This window comes from Hyla sarda, chromosome 10, assembly GCF_029499605.1.
Source record: "Hyla sarda isolate aHylSar1 chromosome 10, aHylSar1.hap1, whole genome shotgun sequence".
In the NCBI taxonomy this organism is placed as follows: domain Eukaryota; kingdom Metazoa; phylum Chordata; class Amphibia; order Anura; family Hylidae; genus Hyla; species Hyla sarda.
In genome coordinates this window covers 69,152,589-69,172,251 of record NC_079198.1, presented here as the reverse complement: position 1 = coordinate 69,172,251, position 19,663 = coordinate 69,152,589, and the positions used below count along the sequence as shown (strand labels likewise).

The 19,663-nt window shown below is 43.2% G+C and overlaps 1 protein-coding gene across 2 annotated transcripts in view; it reads right to left on the bottom strand.

Moving 5' to 3' along the window:
* LOC130294334 (synaptotagmin-1-like) overlaps nt 1–5,488 on the bottom strand; it is a 302,141-nt gene extending 296,653 nt beyond the window's left edge. The window contains exon 1 of one of the 2 annotated variants that reach the window (XM_056543965.1): nt 5,142–5,488. The gene's annotated coding sequence lies outside the window, so the exon portion shown is untranslated. Of the gene's footprint in view, nt 1–5,131 lie in introns of both variants that reach the window. The other variant, XM_056543964.1, reaches the window with a different exon arrangement.
* Nucleotides 5,489–19,663: the final 14,175 nt, after the last annotated feature.

Below are 19,663 nucleotides of genomic sequence, written 5' to 3'. Positions count from 1 at the left end.
TTTGTCAAAACCGCTGTAACAATCAGCCACCCCTGTGCAAATCACCTCAAATGTACATGGTGCACTCTCCCTTCTGGGCCTTGTTGTGCGCCCCCAGAGCACTTTGCGCCCACATATGGGGTATCTCCGTAGTCGGGAGAAATTGCGTTACAAATTTTGGGGGGCTTTTTCCCCTTTTACCTCTTGTCAAAATGAAAAGTATAGTGCAACACCAGCATGTTAGTGTAAAAAAAATTTATTTTTAGACTAACATGCTGGTGTAGACCCCCAACTTCACCTTTTCATAAGGGGTGAAAGGAGAAAAAGCCCCCCAAAATTTGTAAGGCAATTTCTCCCGAGTACGGCGATACCCCATATGTAACCCTAAACTGTTGTCTTGAAATACGACAGGGCTCCAAAGTGAGAGCGCCATGCGCATTTGAGGCCTGAATTAGGGATTTGCATAGGGGTGGACATAGGGGTATTCTACGCCAGTGATTCCCAAACAGGGTGCCTCCAGCTGTTGCAAAACTCCCAGCATGCTTGGACAGTCAACGGCTGTCCGGCAATATTGGGAGTTGTTGTTTTGCAACAGCTGGAGGCTCCATTTTGAAAACAGTGGCGTACCAGACGTTTTTCATTTTTATTGGGGAGGGGAGGGGGGCGGTGTAGGGGTATGTGTATATGTAGTGTTTTTTACTTTTTATTTTATTTTGTGTTAGTGTAGTGTAGTGTAGTGTTTTTAGGGGACAGTCACATGGGCGGGGGATTACAGCGAGTTTCCTGCTGCGAGTTTGAGCTGCCGCGCAAAATTATGCTGCATCGCAAACTTGCAGCCTGATACTCACTGTAAGCCCCTGCCCATGTGAATGTACCCTGTACATTCACAGGGGGGAGGGGACCTCCAGCTGTTACAAAACTACAACTCCCAGCATGCACAGTCTATCAGTGCATGCTGGTAGTTATAGTTTTGCAACAGCTGGAGGCACACGGGTTGGGAAACACTGAGTTAGGAAACAGACATTGTTTCCCAACCAGTGTGCCTCCTGTTGTTGCAAAACCACAACTCCCAAACATTCTCAGGCATGCTAGGAGTAGTAGTTCGGCAACATCTTTAGAGCCAGATGTTGCCGAACTACAACTCCCAGCATGCTTGGAGTTGTAGTTTGCAACATCTGGAGGACTACAGTTTGCAGACCACTAATACAGTGGTTCCCAATCTGTGCCCTTCCAGATGTTGCAAAACTACAATTCCCAGTATGCCAAAACTGTCCAGGCATGCTGGGAGTTGTAGTTCTGCAACATCTGAAGGGCCAGATGTTACAGAACTACAACTCCCAGCATGCCTGGACAGTAAGGGCATGCTGAGGATGTGTAGTTTTGCCACATCTGGAAGGGCACAGTGGTCCCAAAACTGTGGACCTCCAGATGTTGCAAAACTGCAACTCCCAGCATGCCCAGATGCCAAGGGCTTTCTGGGCATGCTGGGAGTTGTAGTATACAGGGTCCCAATACAGCAATGCATGTCGCTTTACGGCGACGTGCATTGCTGTAAAGGGCCCGACCGCGGCTGAAGATCCGCTCACCTGTCGCCACCGCCGCTGTCTTCATCGCCGGGATCCGGGTCTTCAGGGACGAGGTAAGTACTGGGGCTGGGCCCCAGCACTCCCCCGTCCCCTGCCGCGTTCTCTGGTCTTCCTCCCATCCTCTCCGGACTTCCAGGGGCCGGGCAGGGCGGATGTAACCGCCCCCCCTCCCCCCCCCCCCCTGCGATTGGTCGGTTAACTAACCGAAGAATCGCAGGGGATCGGAGGAGGTGGCAGGCTTGCCACCTCGCTCCTATACTTCAGCATGGTCCTGGCTGTCTGTGACAGCCGGGATCATGCAAAATTACCGGGCGGTCCGATCAGCCCGGTATCACCGCAGATCGCAAGGGCGATTTCCCTTGCGATTTGCGGCGATCACCGACATGGGGGGCCTACATGGCTACCCTCGGCGTTTGCCCTGGATCCCTGGGAAGGATTTCAGCAGGGATCCGCTTCCGATCTCCGCCGGGTGAGCGGCGGAGACCAGGAAAAGACCATAACTTATGCATACGTCATGGGTCCTTAACACCCAGGGTGTGATGACTTATGCATACGTCATGGGTCCTTAAGGGGTTAAAGGGGTACTCCCGTGGAAAACTTTTTTTTTTAAATCAACTGGTGCCAGAAAGTTAAACAGATTTGTAAATTACTTCTATTAAAAAATCTTAATCCTTCCAATACATTATACTACAGAGGAAATGCTTTTCTCTTTGGATTTCTCTGATGTCACGACCACAGTGCTCTCTGCTGACCTCTGCTGTCCATTTTAGGAACTTTCCAGAGCAGCATATGTTTGCTATGGGGATTTTCTCCTGCTCAGGATAGTTCCAAAAATGGGCAGCAGAGGTCAGCAGAGAGCACTGTGACATCAGAGAAATCCAAAATGAAAAGCATTTCTTCTGTAATATATAGCCTCTAAAAAGTACTGGAAGGATTAAGATTTTTTAATAGAAGTAATTTACAAATCTGTTTAACTTTCTGGCACCAATTGATTTAAAAAAAAGTTTTCCACGGGAGTACCCCTTTAAGCAATACGACAACAATAACAGGTAGACCATAAAAAAAAAAAAAAAACATCCAAAACTGAAAAGTTTAAACAAAAAAAAAAAAAAAAAGAAAAAAAAGTTCTGGGATACAAGAGAGAGAATAATAGGCCACAGTCTATTGCATTCTTAGGATGTGAATTAAGCTCTGTTCACATCATGTTAGACCGTTCATTCATTACTGGGGCCATATGAGTATGGGACCAAAAACCACCATGTTCTGATGTCCTAAGCGCGTGGAATCGCAACTCATGAAAGTAAATGGGGTCGCCTTGCAACACATCTTGGATGGATTTGTTGTGACTGCGGGGTCATGGTCACTTGTAGGTAACAACGTGCATGAGTTGCATTGCCATGGAATCATGGCAGTGCAGCACAGTAATTTTGGTCACATGACCAGAAATCGCTACGTAGCCCTAAGCTAGAAGTCAATAGGGCTTGTGCCAGTACATGCAAATATACATGATAATATAATTTTGATAGGTTACCGACGTATAAATGGAATGTATTGCAGAATCATGTTGCAAACTTAGCCGTATTTCTATAAAAGCCGTATTTCTAAAAATCTATCGAAACATCCATAATTTGTTACTTTATAAATAAACAAAATTTTTTATAATACTTACTAATATGTTTTTTTTGTCCATTGTAATTAGGTTTTGTATTTTTATTTTTTTACACCATTATTTATGGTCTAATTGAATACCTAACAATTCTTTCACCATAACGTACATATTTACATAATACTTAGGACAGGCCTTGTTTTTCTATATGTTGTATAATGTTTTAAAACCTGACAGATCACGAGTTGTTCTAGAAAAGAACCTCATGTGTAAAAGTAGAGATGCTTAAAGACCATGACAGCTTTCATTTAATACCATATTACAATGTGAATAACAAATAGAATCTGTCTGTATGTAGCACAGATTGCCCCTCTGGGAGTCTCACGTGACATATATATATATATATATATATATATATATATATATATATATATAGATAGATATATGTATTATCAGAATTAGCATTTGGGTAGAAGGACACCAGGGTATTTTTTACAAGTCATATCTAAGCCTGGAATGTGTTTTCTGCTACATACCCAAGTGGAGTCATGGTAACAAATCAGATAACTTAGGCATCCGCCAGCAATATTCAGCATGGACTCATATGTAAGTGGTTGTTTGGTTCCCTCTACAACCGTACACCTGAAAGCAACTGTACATAAAGGAACCAAGGTGCGGAACAATTCAAGCGCTTAACCATTTCAAGTTCAAAGAGGCCTTCACTACGACAGGTCCGTACACAGAACACAAAACAGAGATATTGAGGAACAGTCCTTTGCACGAGTGTGGCTTGGATAGAACTGTTGCTACTTGGCAGAATTGTTCCATTAAATACCCATTAAATATTTATCGTCTATTTTCAGAACTGACAGTAATTGAATATTAACATTTGCATTTTAGCCATTACCTTTGCCTTTCTTGTGGTTCTGCTTCACAGGACTATTCACATATAGAGTCATGCAATTGTACTTGTGCACTTATAATCTGACTATGTAAAGGTCGTTGGGAATACATATTAAGAAGCGTATTGTGTAATGTCCCCAGATAAGCATTCACCTGGTGGAAAAAATCAATCTATGCAACACAAACAAGAACTATCCAGAGTGTTAATATTAATGCTTTAAACTTGGCTACATCCATTCAAACACACGGGGGGGTGGGGGTTGTCATCATTCTGATCTCAACAAGCAACAAACTTTGAGGGTCTCTTCTTATCCTCACTGATCTCTCCAAACTTGGACACCAAAGAATAGGAAATGGAGAGAAGGGGAAGGCGACTTACAAGCCAACGACATAGTCTAACCATCTGATATAGGGTTAACGAATGATATCCAACAGGAAGATGTAAATTCCCATCATCTAATACATGTATACGCTGTAATCCTCATCAAAGCATTATCTATCCAGTAATGTGGTAATAATTACAGTTTAATATCCCCTCCAAGCCACACCTTACATAAAAGCATCAACCATAACACTCTAAGGGCAGGCAACCTGCAGGCACAACACGGGGAACTACAACTCTCAGCTTACCTGGCAGCCTTATTAACTAAAATGTAAACTATGATCTTCTAAAAATGAATGCTTAGACTTGTAGTTCATAAACTGAGGAGCCACATGTTGCTTGCTGCCAGTTTCGCTAAATAAATACATTCAACTTATGTTCTAAAAGCAGATACCCTTATAATACACAAGTCCATGTCCGCACCATGATATAGTTAGCGAGGAAGCACACATGACATGGCTGTCGCGAGCATGGTTAAATCACACATCCTACACTAGACTATAAATAGAAGATGGAGAAGGCTGGATTTCATACATTGGTAACATAGAGGCGTGCGGCTTATATAGAATTCAACCTTTGTGTTAAATATTTTCTTTAAATACTAAATAAATCAACAATATATTCCTAAAAATCTCGCTATACACCGGAGAGCGGTGAAGTATACGATTTCCTCACCTGTTCTCACCTAGTCTCAAGTTCTTTTATTCTTCTTCCGAGCTCCTCAGCAAGTCAAAGCCAGGAAAAGGAATTGAGCAGAAAGTGGTCCCAGGCTGGAAGCCTCAGGCGCTGTCCAACACTCCCAGGTGCTAAATGTCGCCTTTGTGTTGGTGGAGGGAGATGGAGCTATCCAACGCTCACCGTGCTGAAGCGAACAGTGAGAAGAGAGTTGTTTGGCTAAGGTGGAGCCCCAGCAAGCTTGGGAGGTGGAGACAAACACATACACAGCCAGGAATCTTCTTTATCATAAGGACTCTTCCATCTGTCTCTAACAGGCAGGGTGGGGAGGATGAATGAAACCTTCAAATCCTAATGCAAACTGTTGCTAACAACTTGCCTGCATTCCCTCTGTGTGTGCTGAAACCCTGCTACACCTCCTAGATGTATTCAGCAGACCTGCCATCAGAAATACAACCCAGACACCCTCCTGCCCAACAGATGAAGCAGAGCTAAGCTTTTAGATGTAGCTGAGCTGAGTGTGTCATTTTCACACCAACCGGGCTTCATCTGAACTGAACTCCTGGCTACATCCGATAACTGATATACAGCGGTCCCTCAAGTTACAATATTAACTGGTTCCAGGACGACCATTGTATGTTGAAACCATTGTATGTTGAGACCAGAACTCTATGGAAACCTGGTAATTGGTTCTAAAAGGCACCAAAATGTCATCCAAAAATAGGAAAAAAAAGGGAGGATATAAAGAAAAATAAGTAGATAACTAATATAGATAAAGCAAGTCCTTACATATTAAAATGTCTGATGAAGCTGCGCATGGGCAGCGAAACGCGTTGCATTTAATAAATCCATTGATTTTATTTGGCTTCCTGATGGTTCCTCTCTGTGCCGGACGAACTCCTGAATTCACGGTCATTCTGTTTTGATTACATATTAAAGTAGGAAAGATCTGCTGGGAACTGTAAATCACTGTCTATGTCAGTGTTTCCCAAGCAGGGAGCCTCCAGCTGTTGCAAAATTACAACTCCCAGCATGCCTGGACAGCCAAAGGCTGTCCGGGCATGCTGGGAGTTGTAGTTTTGCAACAGCTGGAGGCTCCCTGCTTGGGAAACATTGGTCTATGTAGAGGACAGGAGCTTCTTCAGGGTCCTGTAAGTAAAAAAGTAATGGAGTCGCCCTCACCTGGTGTCCAAAGGAGCAGGTAACCCTGGTACAGGTAAAGTGTACAGAACATGTAATACCTCCCTGTACTGTAGGGAGGCGCTACCAGACACCAGTCAGAGCATACGCTTCAGTAATACAGGTGTTTTACCAGTGAAATGTCCATCCTGATTGGTAGGTTCTTCCGGCCATTGACACGTTTCACAGATCCGGACTGTCTGTACATTGTATGTTGAGTCTGGTTTCAACTTACGATGGTCCAGAAAAGACCATTGTATGTTGAAACTATTGTATGTTGAGGCCATTGTAAGTTGAGGGATCACTGTATAAGAACGGACAAACAAAGCAGCCTTAGGGGAGGGTCACACGCGTCAAAATTTGCTGCGTATTTAGCTGGGTATTTTCTGCAGGTGATTTTGCTACCATTGACTTCAATGGGTAGGAGAATACGCAGCAAAATATGCAGCAAAATATGGCACGTGTGACCCTCCCCTTAGAGTTAAAAGAGAGATATAGTCAGATCTGCTACATCTTTGTGTGCGTGCCAGGGTGTGTTTGCATGTATGAACAGGGCATAAGTATAGCAGGTACTTGAGGGGGCACCAAGGCTACCATTGGGCTCCCTCAAGAAGCAGGTTACAACTCCTATACTGTTACAAATTTTGCATTAGGACCCAAGAGTTGCAATATCTAGACCAGTATTTTTCACATATATGTATAAGTAGGCATATACAATAAGTGTTGGGCGCGAATATTCACATTTCAAATTTTTATTGCGAATTTCATGAATTTGCAAATATTGCAAATATATTCGCTATATATTCAAAATTGCGAATATTCGCTTTTTCCCACATATTCGCATATTCCTTCTTTTCACTTGTGGGCCAATTAGAATGATGCAAATACACTTGTCAGAGGTTATCAACAACATCCCTAGCAGCCAATAGTAAAGTTTCCCCCCACCCCCTCACTGTTTTCTTCCTCGAATAAGCGAATATAATGAATACACAAAATTTGCGAATATAGGACGAATATTCGTCTATATATTCGTGAAATATCACAAATTCGAATGTGGGCAATGCCGCTCATCACTATATACAATATGTCTACTTTATGTTTGCATCATAAAGTTGACATGTTTTTACTTTTGGAAGACACCAGGGGGCTTCAAAGTTCAGCAGCAATTTTCTATTTTTTCACAAAATTTTCAAAATCGGAATTTTTCAGGGACCAGTTCAGTTTTGAACTGGATTTGAAGGGTCTTCTTATTAGAAATACCCCATAAATGACCCCATTATAAAAACTGCACCCCTCAAAGTATACAGAATGACATTCAGTAAGTGTGTTTACCCTTAGCAAAGTAAAGGAGAAAATTAAAAATCTTGATTTTTTTTATACTCGCATCTTCTTGTAGACCCATTTTTTGAATTTTTACAAGGGGTAATAGGAAATAAAGCCCCCCAAAATGTGTAACCCGATTTCTCTTGAGTAAGGAAATACCTCATATGTGGATGTAAAGTGGGGGGCGCACCAGAGGGTTCAGAAGGGAAGGAGTGACAATGGGATTTTGGAGAGTTTTGCTGAAATGGTTTTTGGGGGGCATACTATTTTGGAAACTACACCCCTCAATAAATGTAACAAGGGGTCCAGTGAGCCTTAACACCCCACAGGTGTTTGACGACTTTTCGTTAAAGTCGGATGTGTAAAAGAAAAATTTCTTTTTTTTTTTCTTCACAAAAATGCTGGTTTTAACCCCAAATTTTACAAGGGGTAGTAGGAGAAAAAGCCCCCTAAAATTTGTAACTCCATTTCTTCAGAGTATGGAAATACCCCATATGTGGATGTAAAGTGCTCTGCAGGTGAAGGATGTTAAGGCTCACTATACCCCTTGTTACATTCCGTGAGGGGTGTAGCTTCTGAAATGGGGTCACATGTGGGTATTTATTTTTTTGCGTTTATGTCAGAACCGCTGTAAAATCAGCCACCCCTGTGCAAATCACCAATTTAGGCCCCAAATGTACATAGTGCGCTCTCACTCCAGAGCCTTGTTGTGCGTCTGCAGAGCATTTTACGCCCACATATGGGGTATTTCCATACTCAGGAGAAATTGTGCTACAAATTTTGGGGGTCTTTTTTTTTCCTTTTACCTCTTGTGAAAATAAAAAGTACGGGCATCACCAGCATGTTAGTGTAAAAATTTAAATTTTTTTACACTAGCAGGCTGGTGTAGACCCCAACTTTTTCTTTTCATAAGGGGTAAAAGGAGAAAAAGCCCTCCAAAATCTGTAACGCAATTGCTCTCGAGTATGAAGATACCCCATATGTGGCCCTAAACTATTTCCTTGAAATACGACAGGGCTCCAAACTGAGAGAGCGCCATGCGCATTTGAGGTCGAAATTAGGGATTGCCTCCACTACCAAAAATATTCTATGCCAGTGATTCCAAAACTGGGTGCCTCCAGCTGTTGCTAAACTCCCAGCATGCCTGGACAGTCAGTGGCTGTCCACAAATGCTGGGAGTTGTTGTTTTGCAACAGCTGGAGGCTCCATTTTGAAAACATTGCCAATACGAGACGTTTTTCATTTTTATTGGGGGGGACAGTGTAAGGGGGTGTATATGTAGTGTTTTACCTTTTATTTTGTGTAGTGTAGTGATTTTAGGGTACATTCCCACTGGCGAGGGTTTACGGTGAGTTTCCCGCTGGGAGTTTGAGCTGTGGCGGAAAATTTGCAGCAGCTCAAATTTGAAGCAGGAAATTCAATGTAATCCCCCGCCCCTGTGTATATACCCTGTACATTCACATGGGGGGGGGGGGGGCAAACCTCCAGCTGTTGCAAAACTACAACTCCCACCATGCACTGACAGACCATGCATGCTGGGAGTTGTACTTTTGCAACAGCTGGAGGCACACTGGTTGGAAAACCGTGAGTTAGGTTCTGTTACCTAACTCAGTATTTTCCAACCAGTGTGCCTCCAGCTATTGCAAAACTACAACTCCCAGCATGTACTGAATTACCAAAGGGCATGCTGGGAGATGTAGCTATGCAACAGCTAGAGGCATGCAACTACAACTCCCAGCATGCCGAGACAGCCGTTTGCTGTATGTACATGCTGGGAGTTATAGCTTTGCAATATTTGGAGGGCTACGGTTTAGAAACAACGCACAGTGATCTCCAAACTGTGGCCCTCCAGATGTTGCAGAACTAGAAATCCCAGCATGCCCAGACATCAAACTGCTGTGTGGGCATGCTGGAAGTTGTAGTTTTGCAAGATCTAGAAAGCCAAAGTTTAGAGACCACTGCACAGTGATCTCAAAACTTTATCCCTCTAACTTTAACCCCCCCACCCCCAATCTGCTATTGGTTGGTCACTTCTGACTGACCAATAGCAGGGATAGTGGAAACATGGCGTCAAAGGAACCCGGCTCAAGGCGTTCTGTCTGGTCGTTCAGCGCCGTGACCCGGGTTCCTTTGAAGCCAAGTTTCCACTACTGCAATTGTTCCGGAGGGCAGCAGACGATCTTTTCTATCTACCTATTCCATTGTTGTGTATGTGTCTACACAACCACCCAGGGTGAGCAGTTCATTTATATACCAATATAGCTCTCTGGGTCCAACAATATTATTCTATGGAGCGCTTACTTCCTTGTCTCAATAGCAGGGATAGGAGGGGCGGCACCCCTGCCACCTCACTTCTATCCCTTCAGGGGGATGGGGGTGTCTTGGACAACTCCGATCCACTTTATTTTCTGGGTCACTGGAGACTAATATGACCTGGTATCGCTGCAGATTGCCAGTCTGAATTGAATCTCAGGACCCCCCCTCCCAGGTGTTGTCACGGGAATGATTTCAGCAGGCATCCCGGTCCGGTTCCCGCTTTTTTCAATTCCAAAAAAATAAAGAGAAAACAAAACTAAAAAAAAAACACTACAACCATTTCTGTGAATTCTACACTAGAAAAAGTTGGTATGAAATTTGTGATGTAAAATGGTCTCTCACCCCTATGAAAATATCATGTAAAACCTGTAATTTACATAACCACACCCACTTTTGCAAGACATGACTAGTGTAAACCTTGGATTATTTTCATGTAAAACACTTTGAATAGCAGCTGATGGAAAAATTTTGGCGCAAAATTTTTGATGTGAAGAGTTTTGAATATGACCCCCACTCTGTTTGGAAAACACTGATCTAGACACATGCAGTTTCAGATAATACAGTATAAAGTGACTTTTTTTTTGTTTTCGTTGCCGAACAACACATTTGAGAGCCATCTTGAGCAGAATACAACGCTAGCAGTTGGACTCCATTCTGCTCGGCTCCTTCAACATATGATTAATAAATTACGTTCAATGTGCATTGCAATTAGCGGGAGGGATAAGTGAAGACTTCCTCACAATTACAGAAGTGACATTTAAATTATAATGAAATGCTGCCCGAGAGTCAGAGCAGCAGGAAGAGGCGTCCTCCGTTCTGTGCTGCAGCCAGAGCAGATAGTACAAGATGTTAATTACATCTACTCCAGGATGGCGCTATGTTGGCTATTATTAAGAACTTAAAAGCCAGTCTTAGCAAGTACATTTGTCTCCCAAACTTACCAGGATCCAGTGTCATTCTAGGACATACAAATATAGATCAGCAATGCATAATAACCTGTGTAGTGCTTTAGTGCCTGTACTACTACCTGCAGTTCCTTTACTATTTGTCATTAATACAGTAACCTCCTCTATGTTTTTCCATACCTAAGCTCTGGCAACTGTTTCCTACAACACCTGCGTCAGCTCTCATGTGTCATTAGATGTGATATTGACTCGCTCTCCTAAAGACAAAATCTTGACACCTTTCATGAGATAATACACTAACCTGGTTTCTTTTTTTCACTCACTTTTTTTTTTTTTTGCACAGCTTGCTCTTGGACTACAGCTGCCCTCTAGTGGTAATAGCCTGCAGCTACAACATGAGACTAAATATCTTACTGGTTCTAGGTATGCTAGTAAATACAAAATACAAAATTCAGTTCAGTCAGTTGAAGTCATTAAGTATACCTGTTCTTAACAAAAACGTTTTATATAATGTAGATAATACTATTATATGTAAATTTGTAATATACATGATTAAAAAAAATTGTATATTCTTGGGTGAAAAAATGCTGTCTGTACAGCTTTTACCTGTGTGTCTCTGTGAGGAGACCAAATACAGGAAGTGAGGGCAGGACTAGCAGGGAACTGTGCAGGCTCCTGGACCGTCAATCATCCTGCTGTGTGAACTGGGAGTATGTCATAGAGTCTCAGTGTACAGAGCCCCGCTTGTCCTCAGTGTACAGACCCCCGCTTGTCCTCAGTGTACAGAGCCCTGCTTGCCCTCATTGTACAGAGCCCTGCTTGTCCTCAGTGCACAGAGCCCTGCTTGTCCTCAGTGTACAGAGTCCTGATTGTCCTCAGTGTACAGAGCCCTGATCTGATTGTCCTCAGTGTACAGAGCCCTGCTTGTGCTCAGTGTGCAGAGCCCTGCTTGTCCTCAGTGTACAGAGCCCTGCTTGTCCTGGTTCTAGGTATGCTAGTAAATACAAAACTAAGTCAATTCAGTCAGTTGAAGTCATTAAGTGTACCTGTTGTTAACAAAAACGTTTTATATAATGTAGATAATACTATTATATGTAAATTTGTAATAGACATTGATTTAAAAAATTGTATATTCTTGGGTGAAAAAATGCTGTCTATACAGCTATTACCTGTGTGTCTCTGTGAGGAGACCAAATACAGGAAGGGAGGGCAGTACTAGCAGGGAACTGTGCAGGCTACTGGACCGTCAATCATCCTGCTGTGTGAACTGGGAGTGTGTCATAGAGTCTCAGTGTACAGAGCCCCGCTTGTCCACAGTGTACAGAGCCCCGCTTGCCCTCAGTGTACAGAGTCCTGCTTGTCCTCAGTGTACAGAGCCCTGCTGGTCCTGTGTGTACAGAGCCTTGCTTGTCCTGTGTGTACATAGCCCTGCTTGTCCTGAGTGTATAGAGCCCTGCTTGTCCTCACTGCCCTGCTTGTCCTCAGTGTACAGAGCCCTGCTTGTCCTCAGTGTACAGAGCCCTGCTTGTCCTCAATGTACAGAGCCCTGCTTGTCCTGTGTGTACAGAGTCCTGCTTGTCCTCAGTGTACAGAGCCCTGCTTGTCCTCAGTGTACAGAGCTCTGCTTGTCCTCAGTGTACAGAGCCCTGCTTGTCATCATTGTACAGAGCCCTGCTTGTCCTCAGTGTACAGAGCCCTGCTTGTCCTTAGTGTACAGAGCCCTGCTTGTCCTCAGTGTACAGAGCCCTGCTTGTCCTCAGTGTACAGAGCCCTGCTTGTCCTCAGTGTACAGAGCTCTGCTTGTCCTCAGTGTACAGAGCCCTGCTTGTCATCATTGTACAGAGCCCTGCTTGTCCTCAGTGTACAGAGCCCTGCTTGTCCTTAGTGTACAGAGCCCTGCTTTTCCTCAGTGTACAGAGCCCTGCTTGTCCTCAGTGTACAGAGCCCTGCTTGTCCACTCTCACTTCCTGTATTTGATCTCCTCATGGAGACATACAGACAATAGCTGTAGGGACAAAACTATACACATTTTTAACCAATGTATATCACAAATATGCATGTAATGGTATTATCTACATTATATCAAATGTTTTATTAACAACAGGTACACTTTAAATAAAGATGTTCTCAAAAGGGGTTAACACTTTCCTTGTTTTAACCCCTTGAGAACCAGGTCAATTTTGGCCTTATGTTTTGATCCCTCCTCTGGCTAGCATAGCCTTTATATTTTTTGTTCAATGTAGCTCTGTTTATTTTTTAATGTTTTGGAACTCATACTAGACTATTCTAGATAGCAAAAAATATGCAAATATTGTCCCCTCATGGCCAGACCAACTGTATTGTAATATATGCTTATTACCTGTACCGGGCTATTTTCTCGGTTGATGCTGTGACAGGCATAAGTGAAGAAAAGCGTAGCATCCTCTGTCCACTTTGTCTTCTCTCCCCCCTTCCAACAGAGACAGATATCATGTGACACTTTGGCTGACATTTATCATTGTCTTTAGACAGTTTTTTGTATCTAAAAAAGGCGCAAGCAGGGTTTATTTGCGTCTTTCAGTTTACACATTTCTGCTGATTTTGAGTTGCAATCCACTGATTTTGGCAATACACATGATATGGAAGGGTTTTATGAACTGCTCATTTTTGTGAAAAGGTGCAAAAAAGACACAAAGCCACTGAAAAGTCTGTAAAATTACACCAGCCCAGACTTAGCTTAGCTTTTTGGTGTATGTGAAGAGAGAAATTTCAGAAAATGTGTATCTGCACAAAATTTATGAAATGCTCTTCAATCATTTAATATATTCTCTTCCTCTCCACTGAGGAGAGAATGCACATATGCTACGGTAAATCGGGAAGAGAAGATGGCGATGGACTGTGTGGGGGCAGGATCATGGATAAGCCCCACCTACTTTATGTCCGCACAGCCAGTACATTGCTCTAATAAAGCTAAGCCATGTATGGATTTATAGAAAGTCTATAAATCTGTAAATGGCTTGTATTACTTTCCATAAAGAGCAGAGCAATGTTAAGAGGAGACAAACACTTCCTAGCACCCGGACAGGCACCAGTCAAAACGTCTCACATGTCAGAAGTTTTTGAAAGAAGTTTTGGAAAGTAATACTTACCCTTTGCATCATCAGTAAAAATGTTGTATGACAATACCCTTATAAATGTGTAAAGTCCATACCAATCCATGTCCATTCCTTGTATGATATCAAAATATTTTACTGATACTTATCTCATGTATGGTATTGTTATCTTAAAAAATTGAACTGGTTCAGGCTAAAACATGTAGTATGAACATGTATGAAATGAAATAAAAGCATTGACTCTGGAGCAGTGTCTCCAAAAAATTCCACTTTTCCAGGTGTGATACTATTCATGTAACCACTTCCTTATCCAGGGAAGAGAAGGCAGCAGCATATACAGTATTCTTCTAGCTAACATAGATATTGTGCTCTTATCAATGATGACGTGGACATACTTTATACCAGCTATTGGATGTGCAAGGTATGCCAGTTCTAATAAGTAAAGGTGGAAACCTGTGATGTAGAGAATTTGTTGCAGCTTTATACTTGCTAAATGAAGAAAAGGAAAGTATTACCATCAAAATAATTCTGAGCACTCAGTGGGGAATTATGGTTATCATGACAAGTACTGAATAATTCAATGCGTTCTTCACAAGAGGCCCCATCACCAGATCATCATTACTAATTACCTTTCGTTTCATGGTTGTGAAGTAATACAAGTGGATAAGATTACCCAAGAAGGTAGATATGGAATAGACATGCCGGGTGCACAATAAATTCACTAGTATCCAGTATCTTAGATGCAATAGTAGTAGTTTCACCCAGGGTCTCCATCAGGGCAGTACTGCCGGTACTTCCATCGAGATTCCAGGCCAAATTAGACATATAAAGGGGCCAGTTGTTGCTGGCTGTGCCCCCTTCCCCTGTGCTGCCTGCAGAACCCTCGTCCACTCTCCCCAGTGCCCTTCCCTGCATTTTCCCCGCAGGCTGCTTCCTCTTCCATGCAGTTACGACAGAGAATGTGGGTCGGGGAGAGGCCACACAGTGTTCTCTGTTACAGGAAGGACAGGAATCACCAGCAAATCTGGGTCTCCAATATGCCATGATTAGAGGATCCTAAACTTCCTTAAAATTCACTCTGACAAGTGACGTCCTCCAGCTCTGCTCCTCGGCGCAACATTTTCAAAGGCAGCCTGCGCCACAGCCACTTTAAATCAGTGATGAGCGTGGCTGCTGCAGGACCAGATAGCCCCATGACATACCTGGGGATTGCCACACTAATGTGTCATGGCACCCAGTTTGGTAAAAGCACTAATCTAGTCCCTTGGGGATCTTTGGTAGGATCTATAGGGCAGGGGTTACTAAAAGTATTTGCCTTAAAAACACATCATTATCAATAATATCCAGTTCAACCACTTTATCAACAATTAAAAAAAAATATTTTTGTATTGCAAAGCTTGGTTCATCATCCAAAGGGACATTTACCTCAGTGTCTTCCAATTGTTGGCACGTTTCTACATATTGGCTTTTATCAGTTACTACTAGGGCACCACCCTTATCCACTGGTTTATGGATTTCATAGGTATCTTCTTTAAAGGAGAACTCCGCTATGGGTGGGATAAAACAACTTATCCCCTATCCTAAGCATGGGGGATAAGTGTTAGATCGCGGAGGGTCCGACAACTGGGCCCCCCCGCAATCTCCTGTTCGGGGACTCGGCTCGCTCCTGCTCAATGCAGGAGCCGAGTATTTTCAACCACAGCCGAAGCTGCGGCCGACACGCCCCCTCCATTCACTTCCATGGCAGGACCGGAGATTGCCGAAGGCAGCACTCCAGCCCTGCCATAGAAGTGTATGGAGGGGGCGTGTCGGGCGCAACTTTGGCTGTGGTCGAAAACGCTCGGCTCCTGCATTGAGCAGGAGCGAGCCGGGTCCCCGTACAGGAGATTGCGGGGGGCCCCAGCTGTCGGACCCTCCGCGATCTAACATTTATCCCCTATGCTTAGGATAGGGGATAAGTTGTTTTTTCCCACCCATACCGGAGTTCTCCTTTAAGACCCTTAAGAGAAAACTATTCTATATTGTTAAGTTAGGCTTCATACATCCTCTACTTAGCTTTGCAGGATTGTAGATATCTCACTGGATCCTAATGAAATATAAGCTTCAGTATTATGGCCTCCAGCAGTAGCAGGTCTCACACTTTTAGATTTAAGTCCAAGTTTTCCAGTCTGGAAAATGGATGTCCTGTTCTTTTCCTCCATTTGGTTCAAGTTCTGAAAAATAATAACCACCTGAGGCGACAAGAGAAATGGGTCAAGTCAATATCGATATAACATGTCTTAGTTTTATTAGTTTTTGACCAAGCACAAAAAAACAAGCTGCTAACAATGACGTACAGTCACGTTATGGTCTATGAAGGGGTTAATTGACTTTGTATGTTTCTATAATACTTAAATTATACCTTTTACCCTAGAAATATTTGTATTTCATAACTGAGTGTTAGCATTCCAGGTACTGTCAGCTGTAACTGGACAATGTCAGAGTATGTATGGACCTCATTGACCAATAGAATAAAGATTCCAAATTATACATTTCCAGGTGGAATAACAGTAGAACATGTAGAAAATGTAGAAAAGACAAAAGGCTCCAGAATTGTTATTTTATGGAGAAAACAACAAATATTTGCTATAACAGATATGTCAGGAGACTGATGGGTCCTCCTCAACTTACGGTTCAAGGACTCGTCTTGATTTTCTGGTCCTTATGTCCAGAAAAGTTTATGCTTTTGCTATAAATACACAGATCTCAGCTGTCTTCTATAGTGACTAATACTAATGTGTCATTTTTCATGCAGCTCATTCCATGATTTTTTTTCCGCTCTCGAACACTATTACGTAGGTCTGAAATCATAACACGCTACCAGAATAGTCACTAGGAGCTATGAGGAAAGTCATTACTCATATGAAAATGACTGGCGTCAGCTCATATGCTTGTGTGGGCCCCACACGGGAGGTGACAGTTCACACAATGTAAAGTGTCGTAATGTTTTAATGATGTCAATTGACTCATTTTAAATCCATATCATTTGTAAATCTAGGTGACTGGTAATGCAGCAATAATGTAAACTTGTTCTGCAATAAATTCGATGCATTTGCCCATCAGGCTAGAGATGAAGAGAAATGTTGTTTTTGCAGCATTAAAGGGCTACTCCGCTGCCCCAGGGTGCAAAACATTTTGTTCTGAACGCTTGGAGCGGGCGACGTGGGTTGTGACATCGCAGCTACACCCCTTGTGACGTCACACGACGCCCCATCTATGTAAGTCTATGGGAGAGGTGTGGCGGCCACTACACCCCTTCCCATGGACTTGCATTAAGGGGGCGTGGTGTGACATCACGAGGGGCGTGGCCACAATGTCACGACCCACCTCGCCCACACCCAGTGTTCTATAGGAATGCCGGGTACCGCACAGAGATTGCGGGGTCCCAGCGGCGGGACCCCTATAATCAGACATTTTATCCCCTATACTTTGGATAAGTGATAAGATGTCTAGGGGCGGAGTACCCCTTTAAGTATCCAAGAAAATTTGTGTACTTTGTCTTGTGTTGGCAAAGTCACATGTTACTTGCAACCAAACAACCAAAAATTTTAGAGTTTGGGATTTTTTTGGTACAGGTCGCGATTGTGTCAGGTCACAGGTTGCAATGAGACCACAATGACAAAGATTAGATGTTGCATTGCAGAAACTTTATGTCTCCAAGATACCACATTGTGTAACATGTATGTGTAACAGGCATGGGATTATTGAATTTTAGTTCTGCCTTTAAAGGAAAAATCCACATTTTTCTAATATGCAAATGAGCCACAAGTACTCAATTGGCGAGCCAATCGCGAAAAAGGGACCACACTCTACCTCCAGGGGGCAGGGGTAGTCAATGTTGGCAAAGGATCTAGGGGGGTGAGATAACACCTCTGGATCTGTAGGAATTGAAATAGAGGAGTTGGACAGTGGACAAACGAGAGAGGCGTCCTGGCTTTGTAGAGGGTCAGGAAAGAGTGACTTGGCAGGAAGAGACAAAATGGCATGAGTACAGTATTTAGAGGAGAAGCGGGAAAAACACAACATGGATGTTGGTCTATAAGAGTAGGGTCATGAGCAGACAAGATGAAAGTGGCTCATTGGTGGAGTGCACATAATTTTTAAAAATATAATACTTCATAGGAGCAGGAGGGATCAAATTAACACTTTTTACGCTGTATTGCTGTTGAGCATGTAGACATACCGGCATGTATATGATGCCCAGTCATGGATCGGCGTCTTTGATCCAGGTCACTTTCGGATTGCTGATTCATGACCACACATCATATACACACCGGTATGTCTTTTCTTTATGCATGGTTGCATGTTGTTCCTGTCCAACATCAATACAGCATAAAAAGTGGTAATTTGATTCCTCCTGCTCCTATGAGGTATTATATTTTTCACCTGTACACCTTAATCATCACTTATGTATATGTGGTGTCAGTGGGGTGCAATTCAGGGTAGATGTTATAACCCAAGGGGCAGATGTTATTAACCCCTTCTTGTTGTGACGCCAGGGCTTGGTTTAGCCTTAACCACCCAAAGGTAATACCGCTGGTCCTGGGCTAGGCACAGCAATGAAGTCACTGACGCCAAGTTACGGACAAACAGTAGTTTTACTGAGGTTAGACAGATGACACAGCCTATGCAGTACAGCCAGAATCCCAAGGAGGAGACCAGTGACACAGGGGGACCTCAGGCTTGCTGGGACTTGTAGCAGGTGGAGACACTTTAGTGCAGGCTACAGTGACTAGACAATTTACTTGACTGATGACTGACTTGTGACTTACAAGACGATGACTTTAGCTTACTTGAGCTGACTTGTGGCTGCAGACTTTAGGCTTGAGGTCTCCAATGCTCTGGACACACTCTCTTAGATGACTGCACTGGACCTCAGCAGGAATAGCATTGAGCAAAGAGAGAGATTGCAGCCCCTCCACTGGTTTTATAGGGGAGCTGTGCAAGGAGCCCATATGTCACTTGGGGGGGGTCATCTGGTCACTAGTGCCTCCTGGGTAACAATCACATGGTAACAGCTATTAAAGAAACAGTACGTTTTATTATACAACTTATGTACATAGGGGATAACACATAAAGGGGGCCCTGGGGACATGGAGAGACTCTCCCTGACATGGCAGGAGAAGTACGGGGACACACCATCCCGTACTGGGCCACCACATATATGTTTATATTATTTACACTTTTGCAGTGTAATTCACAATCATTTTTACTGGCACCGGGCGCCCATAATGATTTGTATGTATGTATTTTTGGGGACCCACATTTTGTAAATATGATGATTTAACTGATGTATACAGTCAAGCTGTGATGTCATACTGTGTCCCACCATACGTAAACCACTCATTTTGTAACACTTGTTATTTGACAATGGCCGTGAGAGACGGCCAGAACGTCGTTCTAGCCTTTTGGTGCAGAATAAAGCAACACTTATGGATGTGCTGCTGTGACTACATTTTTGTGGATACTGTGGAAGCTAGTAGAAATGAGCAAATTGAAACTGACGAACCCGAATTCATTACGAATTTCAGGAAATATCGCAAACTCCATTCATCTAAAATGGCAGATCCACATGTCAGTACATGGGGCAAGGAACGCTGGGAAGTTGGGAAGGCAAGGCGGGTAGGGAAGTAGGCGGGATGACCCTGAATCACATGCAGGATGCAGCCTATCAGCAG